Source organism: Rousettus aegyptiacus, unplaced genomic scaffold, assembly GCF_014176215.1.
Source record: "Rousettus aegyptiacus isolate mRouAeg1 unplaced genomic scaffold, mRouAeg1.p scaffold_m13_p_7, whole genome shotgun sequence".
Taxonomy (NCBI): domain Eukaryota; kingdom Metazoa; phylum Chordata; class Mammalia; order Chiroptera; family Pteropodidae; genus Rousettus; species Rousettus aegyptiacus.
Window position 1 is genome coordinate 17385584 of NW_023416310.1, and position 23544 is coordinate 17409127.

The 23544-nt window shown below is 42.5% G+C and overlaps 1 protein-coding gene across 1 annotated transcript in view; it reads right to left on the minus strand.

Annotated features, from left to right (window-relative positions):
- CAPN13 (calpain 13) overlaps positions 1-19303 on the minus strand; it is a 78551-nt gene extending 59248 nt beyond the window's left edge. Inside the window, exon 1 of the mRNA XM_016136025.2 lies at positions 19157-19303. The gene's annotated coding sequence lies outside the window, so the exon portion shown is untranslated. The remainder of the gene's footprint in view (positions 1-19156) is intronic.
- Positions 19304-23544: the final 4241 nt, after the last annotated feature.

The window sequence follows — 23544 nt, forward strand, 5'->3', positions numbered from 1 at the left end:
GAGCGTAGCAGGAGATAGGGAGGGGTACTGATTTCTATCAGAATGAACACCAAGGCAACCTCCGGCCTGGGCCCGGTTTGTGGGACAGGTGGTAGCCATGCCATAGAACAGTTGTCTCTTGTCCATAGTTAGAAAACTGGACTGTGAAATGTTTTATACCTTGCAAGCACCCCAGGGCCATGGAAGAGGTGGCTCGTGATCAGGTCCGGATATAGATTGTGGAGCAAGTGGGAGGCCACACGGAGGACGTGGGTAGGGACAGAGACAGAGAGGAGGCTAGGAGGCTGCTGCGTTTGTCCATGGGAGAGAGTGTTCAAGTGTTAGCAGAGAAATGGTGGAGACAAATTTCAGAATCATTTTATAGGAAGAACTCATAGGATTTGATGATGAATTGAATATGGGGGCAAGAAGTAGAGAAGGAAGGGGAAGGAGGAAAAAGAAAAAGCAGTGTGGCGGACATTCAAATGGGTTCTGAAGTTTGCTCTCTGCTCTTATCACCTACCTATCGGTTTTGCAACCCTGAGTTAGTATTCAAGCCTTCTGAACCTATTTCTCCACCTGTATGGGTTAATGACACCAACCTTCCGGGGTTTGTTGTGGTATTCATATTTGGCCTAACATACCAGGCAGAGTGTCTGGCATACAGTAGACTCTCAATAAATAGGGGTGTCTTAATTTCTCCAAAAGGATGTCAAGGAAGTCTGGGCTTTCTTGTCCAGGAAGCCATAGGGGGCGTAGCTGACACCGTTTACTAAAACATGCCTCACATCCTCCATCTGTGAGGCAGGATGACTTGGATCTGAATCCTGAGTCCACACTTACTAGTTGTGGGACTTGAAAACCCTCCTTAGCCCTTAAAGCCCTGCATTTTAAGCTTCTTTGACCAGTGTCTGTTTAGATGGCACAAAAGACTCCAAGATCCACATGTACTATCCATTTCCACTTCCCAGTGGAAAAGAAATCAGGTGATGATAAAGAATGGGAGAGGAACATACATGAACAACTAATAATGGGAGAATGTGAGCTCAAATCAAGATCTTGGATGACAGAAAAAACAGGCACACTTAAAATAACAGCAATTTTCTTACAGTTAACTTATAATAATAGTATGTTGCAAGTCATTTCGATAGCACAAATTCGTAGGCAGACTATCACCAGTGAAGTGGCACTGTATTCATGTATTTGGAGGGAATTATGTACATAATTGTCTAGCAAACGAGGTAAGAATAATTTATATTTGAATTATTAGGTTGAACCATGTGAAACTGTCATTCTTGAAGGTCAGAAATGGCTGGAGTCAGTTTCATATGGTTTCACCTAAGTTAAAAATGGTTGAATATAGGCAATTTCATTTGGTTTAGCCTAAAATGATATATACATTTTTTTGCTTTCATTCCTAAACAATAATGGGTGAAAATACGTTAATATACCTCACCACTCACTATAAGGTTGAGAGGAGAGCCCACAACAAATTATATAGTGATAAAACTGAAATAACAGTAAAGTATCAATCAAGAGCAAGAAAGCAGTAACAGAATTTGTCAATTCAAGACAAAGTCAGCAACACCCGATAAGGGAGAGCTGTGAAAATCGTAGGTCTGCAAACTCTGTATGTGCCTGGGGACAGTGAAACTAATACAGGCGTGCCAAGGTGCCACCATCCCGGTAAAACGCTGGATTAGAGGACGTGATAAACTCCAGCAGTGAGCTCATTTTAGTTTATGAATACCAAACTGTAGCTGCCTTTAATTACATAATTATGAGACTGCTAGTAAACAACCCTTAACTGCATGTAAAAATGAGTCTAAAGAATTTGGCTTGCCTTCTCCATCAGAATCTTGCAAAGACTCTACATTTGAGGATCAGTTCCCAGGCCATAAGCAGGGCTCTAACTGCCTGCTGTTGGATAGTGGACTGGCTGACTTTAGGAATCCCACTCCAAGACTCACTTTCCTCATTTGTGAAATGGAGAGAGTGGTAAGTATGCATGGTATAGAGCAGTAAAATTAAGATGAAACCATACTTGTCAAATACTTTGCACCGTGACTGGTAAGTAGAAAGTGATCAATAAATGATGGTTATTAGTATGATTACCATTATCATTTTGACCATGGGAGGACTGTGCAGAAGCCCCACCCCCTCTAACACAGGGTCTTGCTCTTCTGAATGACAGGCTGGGCTCAGAGGGGCCTGCAGGAGTGAAGGTCAAAGGTGAGGCATCACACATTCACCCTCAGCTCTGCTGCTGCTCTGCACCCACTAGGTGAGACCTTAGACCCCAGGAGGGAAGAGAAGGACTCTGGGGAACAAGTGGTAAGGCCTGGGTGTGTCTTGCTGGAGGACGTGAGCTGCTCTGGGAGGGAGAAGAATCTTGATGGAGAAAAGAAGGCAGGAAGGAAGGGGAGGCCCTGCCCCTGAACCCCACAGGCAGACCTCATACCTACCAGGTTCACCCTCTTTCTCCATGAATGCTCATGACTTTGTCAGGGGACAGCCTTTATACTCATTTTCTCAGGCAAGGAGGATCTAGCGACCTTGACAACAATTCACTTTTGTGTGCAGCGGAAAAGGCCAACCAATTTTCCTGTCTGTCACTTTGGGAAGAGCTTTTGGCATATTTCATCTCTACCCTACTTGCTTTACTTCGAAAGATAAGCAAAGTCAGGAGAAGACTCAACTACCTTATTTTAAAAAAAGAAGAAGAAAAAGAAGAAGAAGGAGGGAGAGGGAGATGGAAGGTCTACCTGATATTCAGGATAAAAATCTGTCTTGCTGCTGGGTTATCTCTTAGGCTGAGCAAGAAAAATGTCACAGAAAGAGCTAGAAAAATGGCAAAAAGTTGATAATAAGTTCTTAATGTAGAAGCTGTATGAGCTAATGAATCAAGACTCAGAACTAGGATGAAACGCAGGCAAGAAGTGCAGTTGGTGGCTCTGAACCCTGCTCTTCTATTTTCCTCATATCTATAAAATGAGTTTGATTCAGTCCTTCCCTGCGTTCTCTGTTGAGGTGGGTGACTGTCTCAGTCTGCTTGGACTGCAGCAAAATACTACAGGCTGGGGGCTTAACCAACACACATTTATTTCCTGACAGTGCTGGAAGCCGAAAGTCTGAGATCCGGGGGTCAGCGTGGTCAGGTGTTCTCTTCGTGGCTCACGGACAGTCACTTTCTTGCTGTGTCCTCATGTGGCAGAGAGAGTGAGAAATTTCACTTTCTTTTGTTCTAAGGCCACAGTCCTGTTGGATTAGGGCCTCGCCTTTATGACCTCATTTAACCGTAGTTACTCCCTCAAAGGCTCTATTTCCGGAAACTGTCACTTTGGGAGTTAGGGCTTCACTATGTGAATTTGAGGGGAACACAATTCAGTCCACGGCAATGATTAACCCCAGACTGCCTCGACAGCTCTCCTGGCCCCGGCTGCGCATCTCAGGGAGTGTGTGGATCAAAGAGAAATTGGGGCATATCAGTCAGGACCTCAGAGAACAGGTGAAGAATGCCAGTGAACACAAGGGACAATGACAGGCAGAACCCAAGAGTGCTGAGTATGTAAACGTTAATCAAATTAACGGGAAGATGAGGACTCCATGATGGCAGAAATGTCTTAGATATTTAGACAATAATTTCTTTGGTCTGCCATCGCCTAGTGCCAGCCCTGGCACATATTAGGTATTCTATAAAATTCTTGTGAGTATCAGTGGAATGAATGTCACGTATCAGGTATTCTCAAGCGTGTTCTGTGCAGCAGAAAACTCATGAAATGCTCCATAAAGCACAGATTATGAGGTCAAATTGTTTTGGAAAATATTTCATATCAAGTAGTCTTTATGGAGATTCACAAAAGGCTCTAAGAAATCCTCAGCAAAGAAACCTATTTAGGTTTACTTCCAGTGTTTTACACGCTGGCTAGCCAGCAAGTCATTTTTATTAGAAAACTCTTATTACCATATGAAAAAGATCCACAACAGTTAAATCACTTCAGAAGACGCTGACTCAAGTCCTCATTCTGCCCCTACTTAGCCATATGATCCTAAGGAGATGTTCTAAGCACCCAGCGCCTCAGTTTTTCCTTCTGTCAAATGGACGCAACGATACTTGGTTGAGAAACAAGACGAGAAAATAAATGAGAAGAGATTTAAATCATGAAGCCTCGCACTGCTATAAGTTATGATTTCTCTGACTCTGATAATCTTGTTCTAACCTTTCTTGCATTTCTCCCACTCAGAAATGAATAAGTGGAAAAATACATATGTGGATTGTCTAAAGTATTTCTACCCAGACACAGAACAGAGGGCATTTATGGAAAAGACCTCCCACATGTGTTGATCTACATTAAAATTCACAGGCTGGGCTATCTTTGGAAAAAGAGAAAACCAACATGTATAGGTGTGTATACAGATGCTCTTGGAAATAACTTCAATATATACTAAGAAATTTCCTGTGAATTTTCATAAAAACTTTTTTGAAGAGTAGTCCTTATGCTTTTGAGACAAATGAGCTTTAAACATATTTAAGAAGAACAAATCCCCCCCCCCATATGTCTCTCAGTTGGTAGAAATATTTTTGAGGACAGTTAAATAATAAGTAGCCAAAGTCTTTAAACTACACAAGCCATTAAAATTGTTTAATTTTTAACCTGGGTCACTTTTGCTATCTATAAGAGAACATGTTAGCTATGTAGGTTACCAAGTAATCACAAGCACATGAACATCCATGACCCTACCACCCAGTTTATGAACTCACTGACACCATGCTTTCCTGCCTGATGCTACTTTCTCTCTTCCCTCAGAGGAGACCACCACCTGGATGTTGTGTTTATCATTCTCTTGTTTTTATTGAAAAATAGCTTTATCGTATACCTATGTATGTCCACACTGTGTTGTTTTAATTTTGCCTGTTCTACAGGTTTAAAAATTATATAGGATTTCCAGTTCCTTTCTGGCACTGTAAGAAGCCCTCCTCTATAAAGCCCATCTCTCCTGCTGATTATAACTATAACCTCTGAAAAATATAAAGCGATTACTTTAGGACCCTAAAATGAAAAAGAAGAGCAGGCAAATTGTAGGGGGGAGTCAAACTTGGAAGAGAAGCAAGACCGAGGGTGCAAGTCCAGGTTTCTGTTTTTCTCTCTCATATCTTTGCCATGACAGTGGGTCCCAGTCATGAGGATGCCTGTTACAGATAACCGAAGCTTTGATGGAAACTCTGCCATCTTCCTGGTGAGGGAGTTCTTACAGACTTGTGGGTAAGGGGCTGGGAAGAGGAGGCTGAGAACCAAGAGAGCCAAAGGATGGGATCCTCTGATTCTGTGTATAAACTTACATGAATCTTAGCTTAACTCATCTGTACTGTGGATATGTGGGGACAGATCCAAACCAGCTGAGCAAAGGCTTAAAGAAATGAACTGAGATTTTTATCACTTCCCACAGAAGATGAGCTAGAATGCATAGATGACTTAATGGGTTGACTGGCTACATTAAAAAAAAAAAAATTCTCCAGAGGATGCTAACAGAACACGAAGCCTACACAGCACAGCATTCACTTTGTCCAATATAATCCCAAACTATTCGAAATAAAAAGAAAAGGACATGACCCATTCTTGGGAAAAAACACAATCTGCAGGTGTCAGCTTTGCAATGATCCAGATGTAGAAACGATCAGATATTCTAAATTCACAAAAATACATTTCAGAAATAAAAGTGAATTAAAGCCATTTCAGATAAAGGAAAACTAAGGGAATTCATCGTGCAAAGACATGCTTCAGAATAAATGATAAAAAAAAAAAAAGTTCTTCAAATCGAAAGGCAATCACAACAGGGAAAACAATTTTCAGGAATGAGATACAGTAAATATCTGCGTAAATGAGTAAAACTATTTTTTCCTCTTACGTTCTTTAAAATTCTGGTATGTGTTTAAAGTAAAAATTTTAACTTTTTGTCTGGAGAGGTTTTAATGTGTACAGATATAATTCATATGGCAACTATAACATAAGGAACAGTGGAAGGAAATTAAGGGGGCCTTTATGATTCCAGGTTTTTTGTATTTTACATAAAGTGGTAAAATAGAATGTGAAAAGTTAGGTATGTATATTCTAACTCCTAGATAACAACTAACAAAATAATAAAAAGAAATATAGCCAAAAATATATATATATATATTGAAATGGAGCACTAAAACATATTCAGATAATTAGAAGAAGTCCATAAAGGGGAAACAACAGATAAACAAACTTAAGATATATATAAATCCAACCATATTGACAATTAAATCAAATGTTAATTTAACTCCAGTTTAAAGGTGATGATTGACAAAGTAGATTAAAAAAGCAAGACTCAACTATGCTGCCTATAAGAGACACTTTAAATACAAAGACATAAATAAGTTGAAAATGAATGGATGAAAAAGATGTACCATTCACATATACAAAGGCTGGGATGGATATTAATTAATCAAATAGACTTCATAAGAAAGAGTATTATCAGGATAAAATGGGGCATTTAATATTGGTAAAAACTCATCAGGAAAAAATAAAAAGCAAAAATGTGTTGGCGCCTAGTAATAGAACCTGAAAATACCAAAACTTAACTGAAATAAAGGGGGGGAAAATGATTCCACAATTACGGTAGGAGATTTTAGCACTCATATTTTAGCAATTAATATCCCAACTAGACAAAAAAAAAATTGGTAATCAGTGAAGACATAGAAGATTTGAATAACTATCAATCACCTTGATATAATTGACACATATATTGCATTACATCTAACTGCAGAATATACCTTCTTTTCAAATGCATGAGATACAGTCACCAAAATTGACAATATACTGATCCATAAAACAATGTATTTCCAAGGATTGAATCACAGAGTATGCTCTAACTGTAAGTTAAAATTAGAAATCAATAACAATAAGATATTTAAGAAAATCCCAAATATCTGGAATCAAACACTTCTAAATAATTCATGAGTCAAAGATGATATCATAGGGAAATAGGAAAACCAAAAATCAGTAGAAGGAAGTACATAATAAAGACAAGAACAGAAATTAAGAGAAAATTAACAAAGCAAAAACTGCTTCTTTGAAAAGACCAACAAAATTGACAAACCCAGAGTCAAACTAATCAAGGACAAAAGAGTGAGAATACAAATCGTCAACACCATCACTGATAAAGGGCTTATCGCCACACATCCTGTAGACATTAAAGAGCTAAAAAGAGATTAATATGAACAAACTAATACCCCCCAAATTGGTATTATATGATATAGGTAGTTTCTTGAAAAATAAGTTTACCAAAGTTGATAGAAGAAACAGAAAATTTGAATAACCATATATCTTACAAAGAAACAAAATTTGTCATTAAAAGCTTTGCCAGAAAGAAACCTCCAGACCCAGAGAGGTTCGCTGGTGAATTCTGTTATACCTCAATGACATAAAACACTAAACTTACACACATTTCTTCATAAAACAGAGAAAGGAAACACTGCTGAACTTATTTTATCAGGCCATCATAACACTAATAGCACCTCATAAAGGAGATCACCCTCCATGAAAAAAAATTATGGATTAACATCCCTCATGAGCACAGACGGTGAAGATTCTTAACAAAATTTTAGGAAGTCAAATCTAACTGTGTAAAAAGGAAAAGAAAAAGAATAATGTATTAAGACCATTTGGGTTTATTTCAGGAATATAAGGTTGGTTTAATACTAAAAGAAAAAAAAATCAACCAGTGTAATTATCATATTAAAAGATTAAAAAGAAAATCAATGATGGAATTAAAATTAACCAAATTCACTATATATTTATGATAGAAACTCTCTGAAAACTAAAAAAAATAGGTAACCTCCTCAAACTAAATAAGGCCATCTATGAAATATCTATAGCCAAACATCATATTGATGGAAGAGTGTATTTTTCCCTCTTATGATCATTATTAAGGCAAAGATGTCTGCTCTCAACACTTTTCTTTAACATTGTACTGGAGGTCCTAACCAGTTCAATAAGAAATAAAAGTCCAAAGATCAGAAAGAAGAAAAATGGTCTTTATAGAAAATACTAGGAAATTTACAAAATAACTACTAGAATAATTGAGTTTAGCAAGGTCACAAGAGACAAGGTTAACATAAAAATCAATTGAATTATTATGTACTAGGAGCAAACAATAGCAAAATAGTACCACCACCTCTCCCCCCTCCCTCCAAAAAAAAACTTGGGTAAAAAAAATCTAACTAAAGACATCCAAGATCTCTAAATCAAAAACTACAAAATATCCCTGAGAGAAATTAAAGAAAACTTACATAAATGGAGAGATGTATCAGGTTTATTGATTGGAAGTCTCAGCATTGCCAAGGTGGCAATTTTCCTCGAATTTATGTATAGATTTAATATAGCCTCAATCGAAATTCTTTTCTTTTTTAGAAATTGACAAGCTGATTCTAAAATATACATCTGAATGCAAAGAACCTAGAATAACAAAAGAATTTTTAAAAAGTTGGAGGACTTACTAACCTGATTTCAAGACTTATTATAAAGCTATAATATTGGCAAATAGAATGACAAATAGATATCTACAGACACATAGGTTAATGGAGCAGAGTACAGAATCTAGAAATAGACAAAAACATATATGGTTAATTTTTGACAAAGTTTCTAAGGCAATTCGATGGGGATAGAAATGTCTTTCAAAAAATGATGCTGGATCAACGGGCTATCCATCTGGAAAACAAGCAGGGACCCTTCATACCACACTAAAAAATCTAGTCAAAATGACCACAAACCTAGAGATAAAACTTAAAATTATAACACTTTTAGAAGAAAACAGGAGAAAATATTTTCAAACATGGGGCTGATAAATTTGTAGCTTATATATGAGACAAAGGACTTGTATTCATACTATATAAAGAACTCCTAAAAATCAATAATAACCAAAATATAACCTATTAAAAATAGGTTTAAACAAATATTTTATCCAAAAACATATAAAAATAGGCAATAACCATGCCTATTTTTAGATGCAAGTTCACAAAAGTAGGCAGCATGAAAAAAATCTTCCATATCATAAGTCATCAGAAAAATGCAAATTAATACCACAATGAGATACCACCACACACCCATTGGAAAGGCTAAAATTAAAAATACTGACCATACTATGCATTGTTGAGGAGATGGAATTGGAACTTTCATGTACTATTTGTGGATATGTAAAATAGTATAACTACCGAGCAGAATTTTTGGATTTAGGGCATGCGTGTATTGAACCTTACTAAATATGCCCAGCTATTTTCCAAGGTTGTACCAATTTATAATCTCACCAGCAAAGTAAAAGAGCTCCCATTGCTATATATCGTCGTTAATGCTTGGTATCAGCAGACTCCTTATTTGTATACATCTGGTGAAAGTAAAGCGGCAACTCCTTGCAATCTTAATTTATGTTTCCCTGATTACTGTTAAGATAGAGCACCTTTCAATATGTTTATTCTTCATTCAAATCCCCTCTTGTGTGAAATGAATATTCATATCTTATGCCCATTTGTCTGTTAGGTTGTCTTTCTCTTATTGATTTGTAGGAATTCTTTATTTACTCTGAATATTCATCTTTTGTTAGTCATCTGTATCACAAATGTCTTCTCCCAGTTGGTGGGTTATCTTTTTACTTCCTTTACAGTGTCTTTGATGAACACAGATATTCTTCACTTTATACAAATATAAATGTGTTATGAATATTTGCTTAGAAGCTTAATTTTTATAAATTGAGCCAAATGTTAATTCTTATGGGAACTTAATGTAAGAAACTCTGTGAGAGATTCTCTTTTTAAAACAGGAAATTTGTTAACACATTCATTCCCTCAAAGCATTGATTTAAAAAAAATTTTGTAGGTCTATAATAATACTTTTAAGAAGTGTAATATTCATAGCAAAATTCTGAAATGGACTTGCAAAGAAACACCTGAGTACTTAGGAAATAATGTTCGTATTTCTAGAAGCAAACATAGCCTTGCCAGAACCAATTACTTAACTTTCTCTCTTTCTGTTTTTTTTACTTCCAAAAATAGTTTCTCTTTGGAGGAACAGAAGAATGCTATATACATATATATACGCATATACATATACGTATATCTCCATATGTGTATATATGATATAAATGACCATGTATATACTGTTATATATATATTATGTATGTTATATATAACATATCATGATTTTTAAAAAGCATTTGATAAAATCCCCCTTTATTCCCTATATATAAGAGAGTGAAATCAGACTAGACTGCTAGACTGGGTAGGTAGTATTGTACAGTACAGAAATACAGTGTAGTATATAGCACAATAGAGTACAGTAAATAGAATTCACAGTTTGAAACTGAGACTATGGCCAAATATTTCTGGATTATCTTGGAATTACTGTAGTAGTCACATTATTCTGTCCCTTGTTCTACTTTTTAACATTGTTATCTTAGTCCTGGATGAAGATGTTGAAATGAACATAAAGATACCTTACAATTCTTTCATCGTTTTTAATGATAGAAAGAAAGGAAGAACAATTAATGAGGCAGATGGCAGAATCAAAATTCAAAAGGACCTCAAAACCCAAGAAGATGGAATTCAACCAAGGAAACTGCAAATCTGTCTTCACATTTAGAAGTTAACTGTGCAAGTAAATAATGAGTGGGATCTGCCTTGGCTAAATTTCATTTCAAAAATATTTTACATGGCTTACTTGGCTTCCTACTTACAGCAAAAAGATTTGACACAACCTGAACTACTGTGACAGCAATGTGGTGTTGCTTCGGACAGGATAGCTCCAGCCCCCTGTACAGAGCTGCTCTTGACCCCACATGGACATCTAACCCACTCTGTTCAGTTCTGAGGGCAGCATTTTAAGAGATACATCAACACTCTGAAAGGTTCCCCGAGAAGGGTTTCAGAGTAGCATGGGGTGCCTGGGCAGGATGCAGCCTGTTAGCAAGCAGGGTTTCTTGGCATACAGGTATATCTCCCTGGAAAAGGTGGTGACTTTTTGTAATTGGCACAAACATGCCGTTAGATATACATGCCAGGAACCTAGAGATCACTTCCTAGGAAGTTGGAAATCTAGAAATGTTTAGTGAGAGAAAGATAGACTGAAGGACATAAAGTGACTGTCCAACCCCCAGCTCTGCTGTCCTATTCCCCAGCCCTATAGCATAATCCTGGTCTGAGAGAACAGAGATTTAACCACCTCTGGTCCCACAACCAGGCTTCCTCTTGCTTCATCTGACCTCCAAGGTTATGGTCCTGTTTGGAAAACTAAGCTTTGCCTCTTGTCCCTTAAAAAAAAAAAGACAGTGGAATGGTGGTCAAGAGCATGTGGAATCAAGTTGAAACTGGTTTGAATCCAGATGTTGCTTAGTGACCAAATGATCCTGAGCAATGCTCTTCATTTCTCTGAACCTCCTTTTCTTACATATAAAATGGGCTGGAGGTGGTGGTGATGAAACCAGCCTTGCAGCACTAGGTGGGCATTAAATGAGAAATTCTTGTAAAAGGCTTGGCTATGCGGTAGGTCTTGTGACCATTACCCTGGGGAGAATCAGAATTCTCCCCAGGCGTCCACTACCCTGGCCCTGTACTTGAACCCAGTGGTCAGGGTCCTGTAACAGGTGGTGAACATTCCCAGCATTGACTACTCACCTCCTGGACATCCCACAGTAGGTTTCTCTGGGTCCCCAGAGTTGTGTTCAATATAGTAGCCACTAGCCACCTGTGGCCATTGAGCACTTGAAAAATATCGCAAATGCAACTAAGGAACTGAATTTTTCATTGTATTTCAGCTTAATTAATTTACCCTGAAATTTAAATATCCACACATGGCTAGTAGCTGCCTTATTGGACAGCGCCAAAGGAAAGAACTGCTAACGACACAGATGACCACAGACCAAGAAGGGCATGCACATTCTTCAATGGAATAGTCAGGCCGAGGTTGGATGATTATAAAAAAGGGGGAGCAGAAGCATCCTCAAAGCGGGCAGATTCCTTTCAACTTCGACCCGTAGGGTCATCTCCATTCAATCACTTTCCTTTAACAAAATATTTCTGCCGCCAAGCCGCCTAGTCACTTTCCTGCCAGTGATATGATAGGACCAGGGGCAGCGGCTCCTCAGGCCTCACAGTGGCAGGCGCAGGGCATGCCCAAGAATCCAGGGCGATCTTAGCATATCCCATCGGCGACGGGTGATTCTGCCTGCATTTTGTTTTCAATAAGCTAAGAAACAGGAAGCAGCGTTCAGTTATTCCCTGCTGGCGAGTGGAGCCCATAGCTCTCTCCTGGCTGGTGTTTTTCAGAACAATGGAAATAAATCTGATGTAATGTAGCAGAACACGACAAGGGACGGTTTTCCCCTTAACAAATACTCATTTGAAATGGTGCCCGGGCCCCGCACGAGGAGCGATCTATTTCCCACAACAGTGTTCCGGCAAAACCCATTACTAATTCCACAACTCAAATTAAAACTAACAGAGCTTGAAGGCTGGGGCTGACACTCTCTGCTGACAAGCAGCAAGGAAGGGTGGGGGAAGGCGCTCAGCACACTCGCGTGTGTATGTGTTTAATTACACTGTTTAACACATCGAGAATAATTTAGCCACCCGAGTGGAGAAAATAAGGCACTTAACTGCTCTCTGGTGGGGGAAAAAAAAAAAAAAAACCCTTGCAAACCACTTTTAGCTCTATGCCACCTGGGCACAACTCAGGGCTTTGGAGAAAGAGAGAACAGAGAAGGAAAGTCGGGGAGAGAGGTAGAGCTAGGGAGAGAGAGTAGGGGGTGAGAGAGAGGAAAGGAGAGAGAAACAGTGAAGGGGGAGGGGGAGTGGGAGAGAGAGAAAGAGAAAGCGAAGGGGAGAGAGGGAGAAAAGGAGGCAGGGAGAGAGAGGAGGGAGGGAGAGGGGCAAACAGAGGGGGAGACAAGGAGAGAGGAGAGGTAGGAAGGAAGAGAAAAGGGGAATTTTCCGTGTGTGCAAATCTACCGAGAGCTGGGGAGGATGCGTGACGACTTCTCAAAGAAAGCTAGTCTGAGGCAGCGTCAGGGTGAGAATGAACATAAATTTTAGGTTTTATAACAGAGCTTAATCCCTCGACCAGTAATTTCTCTGGGTCACTCCCCCACGTCAGAATCCTCTCGGTGAGTTTCCATGACTCAGTGGCTTGAAAGCCATGGGTGGGATTAGTGAACCCTAGAGAGGCAGGCCTCAGTGAAAGGCTATGCAGAGCTTACTTTGCAGAAAGGGAAACTGAGGCTTAAGATCAAGCAAGAGAATTTTGGACAGCACCTGGAATAGACAGATTCTTTTCTAGCTCCCAGCTTCAAGACTGGTGATCTGGCCCGTGGACAAAGCACAGCACTGTCCCCACCAAGGGGCATTGTACTTTCTATTGTATTAGGGCTGAGAGGGGTCTGATATAATCCCTAACCCCCCAAGGGCCACGAGAGAGAGAGAGAGAAATGAAAGAAGCCTCTCACATGGCTTCAGATTTAGAAAGCTCCGAAGCTTCTCAGATCTGGAGCACATGCCAGAGAAGTAAGTGCTCAGAATAGAACTATCTGTTGCCTGCCAGTGACTCTGGGTTCAGCAGCGGGGCTGACTGCCAAGGAGATGAACAGCCTGGCACGAGAGAGGCAGAAAGCAAAAACTGCTTTTGTGATTCACTTAGGGCGACCCCATCCCCTCTCTCCCTGGTGGCCTTGCCATGTGGACCCAGGCTCTTCGGGGACTCAGGGCCTAGAGGAGCTCAGAGACCTCAACTTATGGGTCCCTCCCAGGAGACACTGCAGAATGACAGAGAACATTTACCCTGCAGAAAGGAGTCTGCGCCACTCCACTAAAGATGCGAGCTGCGGGCAAGCCCCAGTTTCCCCATTGGGAACACCAACAAGGTTAGACATACTCTTTTAATTGCTTTTCAACTGTGACCTTCTGTTCCCAAGACTGAGAATGTGGGTCCTCATGTACCCTCATGAGGTGTTGTTGTGCAGACAATGAAACAGGAATCCAGTGATTACTCTTTTCAGTCCTGTGCAAATACAAAAAAAAAAAAAAAAAAGGAACTCGTCTTTGCATAAAGCAATCCTCCTTTCTCACTCTCAAACGTTCTGATATGTGTCATTCAGTTATGAAAAAAGGCCTAGAACTTTCCAGAGTAGACTGTTGAAGCATTCAGAGGGCAAGGCGGAATGTTCTTTCTGGGTACTATATGTGTCCCAGACACATTGTGTAATATTTGAAGTGAACTTGGATTTCTGGGCTTGGATTTTTTTTTTTTTTTTCATCCCTGAAGAGAGGATATACTTCCCACTTAGCTAATTCAAGCTCCCTCTTAAGCAAATTAGGGAACTTAGGAAGTTGGGGCCTGTCATGTAGCAAATTATGAGGTGGGTCTAAGAGCTACTATTTCTGACCCATGCTCCCCAGGTAGCCCCAGACTCCAGGCTGTGCATTCCCCAGAGGCAGGAACCAGAAAGGGCCAGGCGAGCCCGTGCATAGTAAGCGGAGGGCCTTTTCTTCTTTTAAGGTTCTTCGGAGGCTAACACCACATTTAGATAATTGATTTATTCTTAAAGGATTTCCTCTTGGCCTACTTCTTAGGCTTTCAATGAAGTGAGATAGAGAAAATGGATGAGGCAGAGACAAAGACAGAGGGACAGTGAGACCCAGGCAGAGAGGGGCAAAGAGACGGAACGACAGAGACAGTCAGCAGAGACCAGGGTCTTAAGGAAGAAAGGGAGGAACGCGAGGGCCGAGCTGCAGGAAGGGACAACGTGCCCTGGCGGCAGGCCTTCTCATGTGATTCCAGCATCCTGTGGGGTCCAAATGGAGTCCAAACACCACCAAGCTTTTTGACCCTCAGAGGTGAACACTCAAGGAGCACTCGGAAGACAGATGTACAACGGCTGAGACCCCGCTGCAGAAGCTCTTTGAAGTCCCCTCCCGCTATGACAGAGCTGAGATCAAAGGGCACTGCCTCTGGCCACAGCAGGGGAGAGAAAAGGACAGGGAGGCCAGCAGCTGGACCTGCGGCCTGGCGACCTTGGGCGTCTCAGTCTGTGCCGGCCGTTGCTGGGCCTCTCCGGCCTTGGGGGGTCACAGCGGCGAGTGGGCGGAGCCCCAAGACGGGAGCCTGATTCTGGCTCTGGCCCTGCCCCGCCCCTCGCACTGTCGCCTGGCGCCTGGCGGTGGGTGTGGGGAAGAGGTACAGCAGCACCGGCTGCCAAGCTCTTTGGCCGAGGGAGAGACTCCCTTTCCCGGGCAGTGTGAGGACGTATGGGATATCAAAGAGCACCCCAAAAGCGAGTGAACTTAGAACACAAGGGTGTGTACACGTGTGTAGGAGCGGGTGAGTGATGCAGGGAAAAAGCGGGCCGAGGAGGCTTTGACGCCTCTGGGGGCTCCCACGCTCCTGCCTTCGTCCTTTCCCACCCCTGCTCCTAAAACATCCAAGGCTGGAGCATTTGAAGGCAGCGGCTGGGTTAAGGCGACGACGGTACAGGAGAGGAGCAGAACCGGTCTGAGAGCGTGCTTGTGAGGTGTTTTTTGGGGGATGGGGGGGGGGCGATGGGACCGCACCTGCACAACCTTAGCCTGAGATGGTCACGAGTCTGCCACAGGAGCGCTCTGTCTCCCTCCCCTGCCCAGGCCCCCTTCTAGAAAAGGTGAGGCAGGCAGGGGCCACGGGACGCTTGTGCTTGGCTGGGGGAAGTGACTAGGTTGAGGGAGAAGACGGGGTGGGCAAACAGTGTCCGAAGGAGACAGCACCGCGGCTTCGGGACAGCCTCCACGTTGAAGGAACACGCCCGAGGTGGCCCAGGAGCCAGCTCACACCGAATACCTCTGCCCTGGGTTCCTCTGCCAAGCAAAGCCATCTGTAAGGTTCCTAACTTTAGTTCTTGAAAGGAAGCTGAAGATTTCAGAGATGGAGCTGAATGATGTAGCTCAGCTGGTTGGCAGACACTTCTAGATAGGGATTAGAGTGGGGAGAAGATGGAATGTTTGACTGTGAGAAGGGGAAACACGTTCCTGACCTCTTCTACCTCAGGCACATGAGAGCTAATTGGACCCAGATGCGGGTCACTGGCTGCATCGCCCAAAGGCAGGTGTGCGGTCAGTTCTTACAGAGACATGCCCCTCAGGGTCTCTGTCTGCAGGCCATGTGAGGGGGGCTGCTCAGTCCTCTGAGCTGCGTGGGAAGTTGTGGATGGGCTCGATCCACAGCCAGGGGAGGTGGGCATGGCAGGGCTAACCCAGCCAGTGATCAGAGGACAGAGTACTGCCCAAGGGGCCATCCTTTCAGGGAGAAATCAGAGCTTCTGGCCACTCTGTTTTAAAGGTCCCTTGTGATGCAGCAGAGCAAGAATGTTAACCCAAGGGGCCCAGCTCTCTTCCAGCCCAAGGACCCAGAGGCAGCCTATTTGCCCAGAGCCACTACCTCAGTACAAGATACTTCTCTTAAGCACAACTCTTACCATAGGGTGTAGCAGTGGGTAAGCCTCCACCCCCACACCCCTCTACCATCTCTTAAAAATCTGCATGTGTTTATTAGCTAAATAGATCATCTCTGTGTCAGTGCAGGAACTGGAAGAGAGGACTTTCAACTGAATTTCAGCATGAGTGTCACAGATTACAAGGAGCTGGAAGGCCTCTTAAGGATCGCCTTGTTCAATGATCTAGCTATCCAGTATTGGGAGAAGCAGCTTTGAAGACTGGTGAGCACTCACAGCCTTACATTATATTGAAGATTTTTTTTATTCAAAAATATTTGTGCAAAGCCCAAAGTAGTACATGGTAGAGAAGAGTCCTCTGAGAATTCGGGAGTCCAGACAGAAGAGAGACTGAACCCAGGGCCACCAATGCAGTGCTTACAACAGCTGTACCATAAGGAAAGTGCTGTCACACTTGGTTGGACCAATTTCTTTGTTTTGGCCTTCTCAGAGCCTTTATATGCAAATTTGAATCATGGACTCTCAAGGAGGGGAGAGGAAGAAGCGACATTCACCCAAGTCTTTGGGAAACACCTGTCAGAGAGACAGAGTCCCATCTATCAATGGCATGCTCTGCCTTATAAAGGTTTGAGAGAACGAAGGGTGCACTCAGTCTGACCTCAACATCGAGGAGAATGGGATGTACTCTTCGACCTGGGGACCCTTCATGGTTGTCTCGTGGGAAAAAGAGGCGACTCTCTAAGATCAGGGAACACTAGTGCCTTGCACAGGTCTAGCAAATATTAATAATGATAATTCGATCTGTCTTGGACAAATCTTATGTGCTATCTCAGGTTCTCTTCGTGTCATCTGTCTCTGGGACTCTTAGGCCCCTTTTTGGCCTCGGGCAAAAAAATGGCTCTTCTAACCACTTCTGTACTCAGATGAGGAGGTGTTGAGCCTCAGGTAAGAGGATCTGGATTTCCCAATGGCTGCCAAGGGGCCAGATGGCAGAAACCAGAAGTTCAGGAGAGTTATCTCCCCATGGGGCAGATCTTGAGCATTGGAAGATAGGAGCCAGCATGTAAATTCCCTTTCCAGCCTTTCTTGAGTGGACTATCTACCCCAGTGTTTCTGCAAAGCTGGTTCATAGATGTCCTGTTTTGGCCAAGTGGCCAGCTATGTCTTTTTGTGACACATCTTGTATTGCTTCCCATCCTCTTCTCCTTATTTCTCATTTTTCTCATCCTCGTACCTCCCAGCAAGGCATTAGTACTTAAGCTTTGCCTCAAGCTTTATTTTGTAGAGAACTGAGGCTCAAATAGTATCAACGTAATAACTAAAATTTTTTGAGCCTTTACCATGTGCCAGGCACTACCTAGTACTTTGTACATATTATCTCATTTAGTCTTTTCAGTAACTATGTGAGGCAGATGCTGTTATTACCATATTTTAATGATGAGAAACGGGAACCTAGAGGGGTTAAGTAACATGCCCAAATGGTAGTATCATACAGCACACATAGTAGAAACGAGCACAGTGCTGGATATAGAGTAAGTCTTTAGTGCCTGTAGTTGGGTCATTAATTTGTAATTTCTTAATAGCACCTTTTTTCCTTAACGTATTCTTTCAAGTGAGTCACTCACTGAATATAACTAGGTAACCAGAGGACAAGACAAGGTACCAGGGACAATATAACTCTAGCTCTGTCATTTGTATCTAGTATGAACTTAGCAGCGAGTCACTCACCAGGTACCTTATTTTTTCCATCTATAATGACCTCATGTTACAAATAACTCTTCTCTATTAGGTAATTGGTAGATAACTTTATTCTCATCAACCAGTGTGCTAATAATTGAGTCCTCTTTCAGCTGTCACCCACAAAAACAAAGTTTAGGTCTCGCAGGGTACAGATGGGACAGTACCTAAGAATACATTGACTGAAGATCCAGTTAATGCCACCTGAGAATCAGCAAAGTTGTTTGTGTTCTAGGACAAACACGGCCCTCAGTAGGTCGTAACTCAACTGTACCTACAAAGGAAATATACCTGTACTCATTCTAATCTGATTAGCTTGGGTTTAAGCAAAACAGCTGCAGCTGTCTCCCTGAGAACAAAATCAAATAAAGATTAAACAACTTTAGCAGCCACAGAGGCACATGTGCTGATTGTGAAGCAGCTGAGTGGGTACAGGAACCATCTAACCCTCCGAAGTGGCGTTGATCGGTCTTTTCTGATGAACTCAGGTTTTTCAACTTTGATTATATAATTATCAAACTAGATCATTAGAAAACAAAAGGCGAGGCCTGGGCCCCACTCTCCCTTCAGAAAATATCAAGCCCATTATGCACCAGAAATTATACACGGAGGAACAAAGACAACACAATTACTGCCCACAGAGTATTCCTTATGGTCAAGGTTGTGACCTTGAGCAGAAAGCAATACTCAATGACTCAGAGATGCCCTTGCTGCATGAAATGTGCAAAGTTTATGTTATCTTTTCTTAGGGAGCCAACTCATCCTTTGCCCTATGCTTCCTTAAAGCTTATCCTTGGACCACTGCATCAGAAATACCAGGTTTTCAGAGCTACTGAATACATATTTCTGGAGGTGGAGATAATTAAGAGGCTCTCCGGGGAAATTCATATGTTCACTTAAGTTCAGAGCACTATATTGGCCCAAAGCCCTGGGAGGTCACCCCCTCACATCTTACCTGTTTCCTCAACAGGTGCCTCTGGTGGAGGATTCGGTGTTAACAGTATATGCACAGGGATGGAGTAGAACTGGGAAGGTCCCAGGGGCTCAGCAGAGCAGCCTGTGGATGGAGAATGGCAGTCCCTTTGCAGAGAGGCAGGAGGGAAGGCAGTGCTGGCACTGACAGCCATTTGCTTCTTCCCCTTAGGCTCTTCCTTATATGGGCACGCCAGCCTTTTATTGTCACACCTTAGTTAAACAATGACTCCAGAAAGCAAGGGGAAGAGGGCCTTCCTGGAGAGGGAATATTAGATTTAACCTCAAGATCTACCTGATACTCCACCCAGAGGTAATCTCCACTTGATCACATCTTACTTCCTGGAGCTGCTGATTTCTTGGCTGCCTGGGTTGTAGGTTTTTTGTTTTTTGTTTTTTTTTGTTTTGTTTTGTTTTTTAATTTTACTTCAGGGAATTAGTATTAAACTGACTCAGAGAAACAACATGCATGCTGCATTTGCATGCAAGAAAGTGCCATTGCCAAGTGCTGCACTGGAGAGCGGCCACTCAGAGTAAATCCCATCGCATGGCATTTCTGCCGGAGGGAGTATCTTCTTTCGTCAAATAATTGCAGAATATATCGTCCCCTGGGCATGGTGAGCTGGGAAGGTCTCCACATCATCCCTGCCTAATGAATCAGAGAGAAGGCGATGAGGCATGGAAAGCAGGTGCTCCTTGACTCCAGAACCCTAAGGGTGCAGCTCACCTGAGGTTACAGGAGAGGATAATAAAATAGGTAAGCAAGAGAAAATGTGGAAATCACCGGGAACTGGTGTGACCAGATCTATCCCCAAACTGTTACGAGCAGGAAGAGATGGGACTGTGATCATGGAAGGATGAAACGGCGCTTGGGAAGTGTGGCTCAGAACGCACGTCTGGGAGGAAGGATGGTGGGCAAGAAGGGGTCATTCAGAGACCAGAAGTGGGTTTTAACCTCATTCCTACAATTTTTGGCTCTCTGACTCGGGCACTTATCTCCCCCTCTGAATTTTAGTTAATTAATCTGTAGAATGAGGATTATGATGCTAGACTTGTCTTTCTCATATTTATTTACTAGGGTACCTGCATCCCAGGAGACATATTCTGTTAGAATTTTTACTATAAATACAGTAAATAATAAACACTATTATATAAGTATAATTAATGAATAAATACACATATACTTATGATGTGTGCTCAGAATGATTTGACTAATAGGATACACAATCAAAAACATTTTGAAGCCATAGTTTTAGGGAACAAAAGGTGTGAAAATGCTTTAGAAAACCCCACTCACATAAGTATACCTTGAGACAGTGCCTAAAGAACAATAGTTGGGCGTTTTCCTGTTTATTGATGATAATTTTGTCTTCTTCAGTAACAGTAACAAAAAAGAAAAAAAAGTTCCCCCCTTTGCAATAGGAGTGGTCGCTTTAGAGCAGTCTTAGGAAATACTGAGCTAAAAAGGGAATTATCTCCCAAAGGAATGTTTTTGGTACCAGGAGATAAGTCGCTTTAGGTGACAGTTGAATTTTGGGCTCCATTGGCTCTTTAATATTCTCCTTCCTCATGCATGCATGTTCCTAAGAAGCCGACTCTCAATGGTTTGTGTTTTTCCGGGAATTCTGGCCTGGGTAACCTCTAGCCAAAAATTTCTAGCTAAAGTTCCTCCAGGTCTGAAGGAAGTGTGGCATGCCCCTCAGATCCTTCCCATCAGGCAGTTTGCATGTGCTGAGGTGTGTGGGATCCATGCCATCTTCCGCCGAGGGCTGGGCACCTTCACTGCACACAAGGGCTGGCTGACAATGGCACAGACCCTGCCAGGGCCACCAGGGCTGCAACTCAGGTGTTCACTATATACAGAAAACACTGTCATCGCCACAGTGCCGTGGCCACCCCAGCCTTCCTCTGCCAGTATCATGGCTGTCCCCAAGGCTGCCACCTGAACCTGGTGGCTAAAAACCTCATGTTCTCTATGTGCTACAGAAATGACAGAGAAATTCCCCTTTTAGGCAATGCGGGGTTAAGAATGAGTCACCCCAAAATGTGCCCATGTGGTACGTGGATTGTTATGAGTTAAAGGCAAGTTTAGCTGTGCTCAAGAGAAGCTGCCCCTCCCTTAACGACCTAGAAGAACTTGAATTAGGAGCCTTGCCCATAATAAGAGATTATCAAAGATAATTCCAATTGACTTATCTACAGGGCAGGGCCAGCTCCTATTTACTAAACATCTGCAATGACCAATGACCCCAGGATACCTTGCCTCCTCCCTAGCTCAGAATATCTCATATACCCACATTTCCTTTCTATCTCTAAACCTCCTGCACATGTGGGGTCTCTGCCTCTCTCATGCATATATGGGGTTCCCATACATATATGTCTTAAATTTGATTATTTGCTCATTAATCTGTCTCCTGTCTATTTGATTTTTAGATCATCCAGAAGAACCATGAAGGTAGAGGAAAATTTCTCCCCCTCCACTTCCCATAGCAACTTTCTCTCAGCCAGAAAAAAAAATCTGAGGTAGACCCGCCCTCCCCTGTGAGCCTAGGCTATAGTTCTTGAGCCAGTTTTGCCACAGTGAGTCTACCGTCCATCAGAATGTCTTCTTTCTCAGGAGACTCTTTACTCACTTATTTAATACACTCACAAGTGCTCCCCTCTTGCCAATCTCTAGACATGCCTCAAAATACCAGATCCTGGGAGACACACCTTTTCTTCCCTCCTTCCCTCCCTTCCTCCTTCCCTTTTCTTCTCCTTCTCATCTTCTCTCCACCTCTCTATTTTGTTTCTTCACCCGCTTCCCACTATCTCCCCCCATCATTCCTTTACCAACTATTTCACAGTGGCCACCACCTGTGCCAGGCCCAGGAGCTACGGCAGCAGACCCGGTGGACGCAGTGAGCCCTGGCTGCTTGGAGTCCAGCGAGAGACACACGTGAAACCGATGACCACAAAAAGAGCTGGAAATTTCACTTGTAATCAGTGCTGTGGGGGCGCTCACAGGTCTCCGAGAACCTAGAACAAGCAAACTTGATCTCAACGGAGGACTCATGGCAGGCCCTGCTAGGGAGCGACGGATCGGGAGAGGGAACCAAGCAAGGCAAGATGGTGGTGGAGGCAGTCCAGGCAGGGGTGAGGTGATGAGAAAGTGCAAATCCCAAACGGACAGCCTGATGAACCTTCACGAAGTGAAACCCAAGTTACTGACACCCAGGTTAAGAGACACAGTGTTCCTGGTACCCAAAGCCCCCTTGACGGCCGCTTCTCATCGCTTTCTTCCAGGGGACCTCCAACATAAACTGTCTCTAGTCCTGTTAATTTTGATAAGCTCCATCCTCTCTTCCTTTATAAGAACCCAGTGTTGATTAAGCAGATTCAATCAAATGCTCCTGCAAAATATGACTAAGGGGACTTTTGTGGAAGGGCAAACAGGTATATAGAGTGTTTGCCACATAGTCGAACCGATTATCTAACAGATTTTATGTATTTTTACGTTCCTCTGTGGGTGGAGGAGTGAAGTCAACAAAGTGAGGTGACTTTTGTTAGTGCCAAAAAAGTATAACAGGACTGGAATTCACCCAGCTTGAGTTCGCCGTGCTCTGGAACGTGTTCTGGATGGGTTAAGAACTGCCCGAGTTATGCTCTTCGACTCAGAGCGATAGGTGACAAATCTAACATTACCTTCAAGAGAAGCATTATAAACACTCACATTTTCAAAGTGTCCTGGTCCTATTGCTTACTGTGAAATTTCAGACAAGCTCCTGAACTCTATGCCTGTTTTTTCAACTCCAAAATGGTGATGATAATAGCTTAACTCATCAGGCATCAGGAGAATTAAAAAAAAGCAAAGGTAGGTACATTGGTTAATACTAAGTCTGGTACTTCATAACTATTCGATAAATGGTGGCTATTATGAAGTAAAACCAGACCTATATATGGTGGATGGAAGTTTAGGAGAGTCACATTAGGAGAGAAGCTGGGACTTCTAAAGCAGAAACCACGGATACCTATGGGAAACTTAGAGGTGGTAACGTAGGACACATTGACCAAGAGAAAGTCCAGTAGGGAGCAGAACATCATTTTCACTTGTTTCCTAAAGTTCTCTTTCAATATGTAAGTCATATACAGAAGCATTTGGTCAAGGAGAAATGAGTTCTGCTACTAGTATGGAAACCTTAGCCATGGGTGGGCTGAAAGGAAATGAACCCCTTCCCTGCTTTCTCATGTGGTGGCCATGGTTGGGGTGGGGTGGGGGGACCGGACAAACCCCGGTCCTGCGTGTGCTGAAGGAGGAGGAAGCCAGCGCGCCAAGAGATGTGTGTCTGTGTCAGGGCACATAATCGGGTCCTCACTCTGTCCCTGGTCCAG